This window comes from Nicotiana tabacum, chromosome 14 (assembly GCF_000715075.1).
Source record: "Nicotiana tabacum cultivar K326 chromosome 14, ASM71507v2, whole genome shotgun sequence".
Taxonomy (NCBI): Eukaryota; Viridiplantae; Streptophyta; class Magnoliopsida; order Solanales; family Solanaceae; genus Nicotiana; species Nicotiana tabacum.
The window spans coordinates 16,687,667-16,694,308 of record NC_134093.1 but is presented as its reverse complement, the minus strand read 5'-3'; the positions used below and the strand labels follow the sequence as shown (position 1 = coordinate 16,694,308).

At 35.9% G+C, this 6,642-nt stretch overlaps 1 long non-coding RNA gene across 1 annotated transcript; it reads left to right on the top strand.

The window, feature by feature from the left end:
- Nucleotides 1-3,531: 3,531 nt before the first annotated feature.
- On the top strand, nt 3,532-5,739 carry LOC107809773 (uncharacterized). The gene is made up of 3 exons (XR_001653476.2): nt 3,532-3,886; nt 5,016-5,165; nt 5,262-5,739. It is a non-coding gene; the product is annotated as an uncharacterized LOC107809773 (long non-coding RNA).
- Nucleotides 5,740-6,642: the final 903 nt, after the last annotated feature.

The window sequence follows — 6,642 nt, the reverse complement described above, 5'->3', positions numbered from 1 at the left end:
ATTTTGAGAAAACGGACTCGGATCAGTATTTTGATAGTTTCAGTAGGTCCGTATCGTGATTTGGGACTTGGGCGTATGCCAGGAATCAAATTCTGAGGTCCCTAGCCCGAGATATGGAATTTTGATAAAAAATTAAAAGTTTAAGTTCAAATAGTGACCGGATGTTGAATTATGTACAAACGACCCCGGAATAGAATTTTGATGATTCCAACAGCTCTGTATGGTGATTTTGGACTTAGGAGCGTGATCGGAATTTTATTTGGAAGTCCGTAATGAAATTAGGCTTGAAATGGCTAAAATAGGAATTTAAGTTTGGAAGTTTGACCGGGGAGTTGACTTTTTGATATCAGGGTTAGAATCCAGTTCCGAAAATTTTCATAGCTCTGTTATGTCATTTATTACTTGTGTGCAAAATTTGAGGTTAATCGGACTTGATTTGATAGGTTTAGACATCGAATGTAGAAGTTGGAAATTCTAAGTTTCATTAAGCTTGAATTGGAGCATGATTCGTGATTTTAGCGTTGTTTGATATGACTTGAGGTTTCAAATAAGTTTGTATGATGTTTTAGGACTTGTTGGTATATTTGGTTGAGGTCCCGAGGGCCTCGGATAAGTTTCAGATGGTTAACGGATCAAAAATAGGACTTAAACAGCTGCTGCAAATTTTCTTCTGCTGAGCAATCGAGCCCAGAAGTCGAGCCCAAAAATAATCGAAGGCCGGAAATCGAGCCCAGAAATCAAGCCCAGAAGGCAAGGTTTGAGAGCCATAATCGAAGGCAGGCTCGAGAGTCATAATCGAAGGCAGGCTTGAGAGCCATAATCGAAGGCAGGCTCGAGAGTCATGATCGAAGGCAGGCTTGAGAGCCATGATCGAAGGCAAGGCTCGAGAGCCATGATCGATGGCAAGTTCGAGAGCCATGATCGAAGGCAAGGCTCGAGGGCTATGATGGAAGGCAAGCTCGAAGGCCAGTGATCGAAGGCCAGTGATCGAAGGCCCAAGATCGAGGCCCAGGATCGAGGGTTATGACCAAGGCGAGTGATCGAGGGCCATAAAGATCAAAGCCATGATCGATAGCCAGGATCGATGGTTGTGATCGAGCCATAGGGTTGAGATCCATGATCGAAGCCATGATCGGAGGCCATGACCGAGGTCCAGCCCGGACAGATCTGTAAGTTTATAAAACTGGGGATTTCGTCCTATTTGCCATTTTTGACGAACTTGAGCTTGAGCAGAAGCGATTTTTGACAGATTTTTAAGGAAAAATATTTGGGTAAGTGATTCTAACTCGGATTTGGTCAATATACACGAATATATCATTGTTTTCACCATTTAATTAGTGTATTAAGATGGAAATTTGGAAAAATTTTAGAAATCTCATAAAAACGAATTTTTGAGATTTCTGCATCGATACGGAGTCGGATTTGAGTAAAACTGGTATGGTTGGACTCGTAATTGAATGTGTTGTCGGATTTTATAAGTTTTTCCGGATTCCGAGATGTGGGCCCCACGGGCAAATTTTGAACTAATTTCGAATTTTATTGAAAAATATAATATTTTCTTATGAAATTAATTCCTATAATTTTATTTGACTGTATCAAATTAATTATGACCAGGTACGAGTCGATCAGAGTTGGAGAATCGAGGAAAAGGCATACTACTTGGTTAAATTGGAGCAAGTTGAGGTAAGTGACTTGTCTAACCTTGTGTGGGAAAAATTTCCCCTAGGATTGGTAGGGAAGTGATAAATTATAATGTGTTGAAAGTCGTGTACACGAGGTGACGTATGTGTACACGGGCTAAATGTGAAAGATTACGTTATTAAATTGGGTAGATCACTGTTGCGCATTAATTAAACTATTTTATTCTGATATATTCTTCATCATTGATTTAATGTTTTAAAGTTGCTTGACCTTTTCCGCCTAATTATTTTACCTGTTTAGTTAAAACTTGGTTTCTTTTATTCTATGCATTATTTGAAGTTAATTTTCTTTAAATTAAATATTATTAACATGAAGTATTTGACATTTTTAAATTTGGTATTGAAGCAACGTATTAAAGATTTTGAAATATTATTTTGCTGAATTATTTATTCCTGAATATTTTTGTAAGATTTCCGTACTCATTGTGATGGAGCTGTGAGCTCTTTATTGTGAAAAAATATTGTTGTTGAAGTATTTTGGCAAGTTAAATTATTTGAGCACTTGATGTGCAAATTGTGATATATTGTGATGTTGATACGCATGCGGTGGTATAAGGTCTGGGTATTAAAACGCATGCGGTGAGATAAGGGTTGCTTGATACGCTTGGATAGTAGGGGGAACTACTAGAAGTCATGCGATGTGATAAGGATGGTTAAAATGTGGGATGCTATTTCGGGAAAAATATTTTCTTTAAAATAAATTGTAAAGGCTCCCGCGGTGAGATAAGAAAATGAGATATTGTGAATTTATTTATGATTTGGGACTACGAGGAGGTACCTCGTGAGTGCCCTTGTTGATATTGATTTATGGCCATAGTTGCCTTTGATTATTTGTTATGATTTTCATAAAGTTGAAAGCACATTCTGTTTTGATTTCACGAGATATTATTTGTCATTATTTTGTTTAATTAATTGGTGACATGCTACTTGATTCATTTCCATTGTCATTTTATTTTATTATATTGTTAAATATTTTACCATGCAATTATTATTTTCCAGTAGGGCCTGACCTGACCTCGTCACTACTCTACCGAGGTTAGGCTTGGCACTTACTGGGTACCGCTGTGGTGTACTCATACTACGCTTCTGTACATCTTTTTGTGCAGATCCAGGTACTCCTTACCAGTCCCGACATTAGTGAGTTACTTGTACACGGAGACTTCGAGGAATATCTGCCAGCGTCCGCAGACTCCGGAGTCCCCTTCTGTCATTATTGTGTTGCTTCCTTATTTTCTTTAGACCTTGATATATATAGAGACATTGAGGATAAATTTTTAGAAGCTTGTGACTTATTTTTACCGGGTTTTGGGAGTTGAAATTATTTGAATTGTAGTTTATTTATTTCAGATTTAAATTTTTATTCCGCATTGATAGGCTTACCTAGTCTTAGAGACTAGGTGCCATCACGATATCCTACGGAGGAAATTTGAGATCGTGACATTATTGGTATGTATATGTATGACTACTAACCGTCTGCTCCAGCTTCCATTATATAATCATCAATTCTTTTTATTCGCAAAATGGAGTCCTACTGAAATATGTTCTAATCGTCCTGAATTTTCTATCTTTCTAAGGATGTCCTACTGATTTTTTTATTGGTAGAGTTTTGTTATGGGCTAACTCCTTAAATTAATAGGAAATATATTTGTTATATAAAAAATTAACTTCCCTGGTGTACTTAAGAGAATTTTCTTTTTTCCAGAATAGATACCAAAAAATGTTTGTGGAACATATATTAAAATAAAAATATTACTTCACTAAAAAGGACTGAAAAAAAAAAAAAACCTCATGAAAACAAAAAACAGGCGCAACCTCAACTACTCTACAACTTGTCACACCAAATTAAGTTTCTCTCGGCAAAGTTCGGTCAACTACCAATATCAACGACAATATATGAATCGAAGGTTTTCATGATTCTAGGTTTGTCTACAGTACCTTAATTTCTCTTAGGAAATAGTGTTGTTCTCAATCCTGTTGTGGTTGCTTCAGAGTTACTTCAAAATTTCTCACAACACAATCTGATATCTGCCGAAAGACTCCACAAAAATTCCAATATTATCTAAACTTCTCACAGCAAAATCAGTTTGTACGGCACTTTGGCATGGAAGAATTGAAGAAACTCGCAAGAAAAAATAGAATATGCATACGGAACAAAGAACGACCAAAATATTCCTCGAATAACAATGGTATGAACTTTTATAACTATTTACTGATTTTCAATACAAAATCATATACTATTCTGCTTAAATTAATGAACACTTTATTATAGTATGTGTTCTTTTATTTTCTTTGCGGTAAATTATATTTTTCTTCTTCTAACCTGATTTGTCTTTCTACCTGCATGTTTAATCTGCCATAAACTTTTTATCACGTCCTTAAGATTTTTTTTAACTATCCAAGTTGTGGCATATTATTTGTGTATATTCAATTCATAAAGAGACCAATATGTATGTTATTCAGTTCCTTTTTTCCAATCAATTGTCCTCTATTCTTTTATTTGGCTTAAATTAGATTTTCCTTCTTTTTACCTGATTTATTTTTTTTACTAGATCAGAATAAATATACCCAAAATCTTTCAGCAATAAATTCGTTGATTGAACTACCTAATATTTTTGTCCATTCCTTATACACTTTACTTATTTTTTGTCTTACTAAGTTGTTTGATTCTCTGTATCATCTTTAGATTTCGCTTTTTTACATGCTTTAGTCTGTAGGAAGTAGAGAAAATCAACATTTCAAATCAGCTCTTCAATACTTCTATACTAACCTCTAACGTGAACATAGTGAAAGTACATGGGGTGAATTGTGGTCGATTAAAGCTTAGTTGACTAAATATGAGTTTAGTCGACTAGAGTCCGCACAGTGAATAGTTAAAGAGAAGTAAACCAAGTAAACTGAAAGATAACAGGACACATCAATTTTATACTGGTTCAGTACCGGTGAGATACTTACATTCAGTTTCCCTTGGGTCACAAGGTACTTCTTAAATCTTTGATAATAGGTTACAATGATGATAGTTTTGGTTCATTCACCATCAATAACATTCAGTGATAATAGCTTTTATAATGTTGACACAACTCTCTTTTTGTGTTCTATCTCTTCCTATCTTTTATGACACTTGTAGACTCAAGAATACAGTGTTTGTACTAAGAACTAGAAAGGTTTAGAATCAGTTTGTGTAGTTGCGCACCCAATCCTTGAGTATGCCAGTCTTTTTATAGACCAGATTTGAGAGTTGCTATGATTTATTTTGATTGGTGCACACAATATTTTATTTATATTTGATTCATGACCCGTGTCTTTAATTCCTTCAAGAAGGATGGGCTGGATTTAATAATCCAGGGAGTGCTCCAAGCCGAGATCTAGGGAGTGCTTCCATGCTCCATGCTTTGTCGAAGAAAGGAGCAGTTGATGGGCTGGATTAATTTATCGAGGGAGTGCTTTCCATGCTCCATGCTTTATTGGGTAGAGGAACAACACTTCAAGTTGTCTCTCATTACATTGTGTTCCCTTTCCATTTTGAATCTTCCTTCATACAGAATCTGCTATTTGTATTTGCAGGTGAGCTACATATAAGACAATGGTTCAAGATACATAGTCATGGAGTGAATCTTCATTCCTTTTTGGAAATGCTTGCTTCACCTGAATCTGTATATATTAATATAATATTAGTTAAGACTTCTTTATTGATATTTGATCATTATTAAAATTCTACACTTAACAATCTCCCCCTTTTTGATGATGACAATAAGCTAAAAAGAGTTTGACTAATTTATGGATACTTTCCTGTTCTTTTCAAGTGTGCTCCCCCTGTCTTTAAGCTGGTTGTTGATTTGAATCTGCACTTAAGAAGCTTGTAGTTCACCTGTAAGGTTGTAACACACCTGCAACCTTGTAGTTGTAGTTCACATGTAACACACCTGCAACTTTTTTTCTTTCTTTCTCCCCCTTTGATATCAATTAAAAAAAATAGGAGAAACTACTTGCAGTAATAGTACTAGCTAAGCAGGCATTAAATTTGTACATCTAAGCAGTTATAGTGAGCATAGTCGACTAATGCTCATCCCAGACACAACCAAAAGAAAATAGTCTTAAACTATCACACAAAGCAAAAAGGATTGTCTTAAGCATTCCTAAACAGCCTGCATGACCCTGATTCCTTGCCTCCTTGTGGCTTGAAGAGTGATCCTAAGTTTGGCCACGTCTGCCGCGGTTTCCTTGGTTACTTCTCTGATCTTGTCCACCTGCTCCTGCAAAGAGGTTAGTAAATCTTTGATATCTGCAATGTTGTGCTACATCAACATTAGTTGGTCTGAAGAAGAGAATTTGTTGACTTCATATTTTAGTCCTCCACTGCTCTGAGTAGGGATGACTTCTGATGCTTTGTCCTTTTTAAGCCATGTTGCCTCAATTAAAGTATACCCCATCATGAAAAAAGCAGTCTTGTCATAGGTGCTAGAGATAATCTTTAGAACATAGATAGATAGGTCCACTTTCATGACTTTCAGAATGTGAGAAGCTAGTAGACCATAAGGCAGGCTGCTCGTAGAAGAGGAAACGTCCCTGATACTTTCAAGCATGTATTGACGTACCCAGACAAACCAGATTATAGCTTTACCATTTACCAAACAATACAAAACAAATACTTCTCTGAGAGACAAAGTACTGAGTAAATCAGTACGGGGTAGCAAAGTGGTTGCGATAATATGGGCTAGAACACGATGTTCAAAGTTCAAGTTCTTAGGACCTATATCAGGGAGGTTTTCAGACAGAACACTTTTGGCCTTATTAAAAGATACTTTAAAATTATCTGGCCAGGAATATTGTACAAATAAGTTGTATCCAACAAACTTTGTGGCAAAGATTTTTTCAAACTAATAAGAATCAAGGATAATGCGAGTTCCTAAGACCATGGTTTCTAGATCTTCTTTATCATTCACAA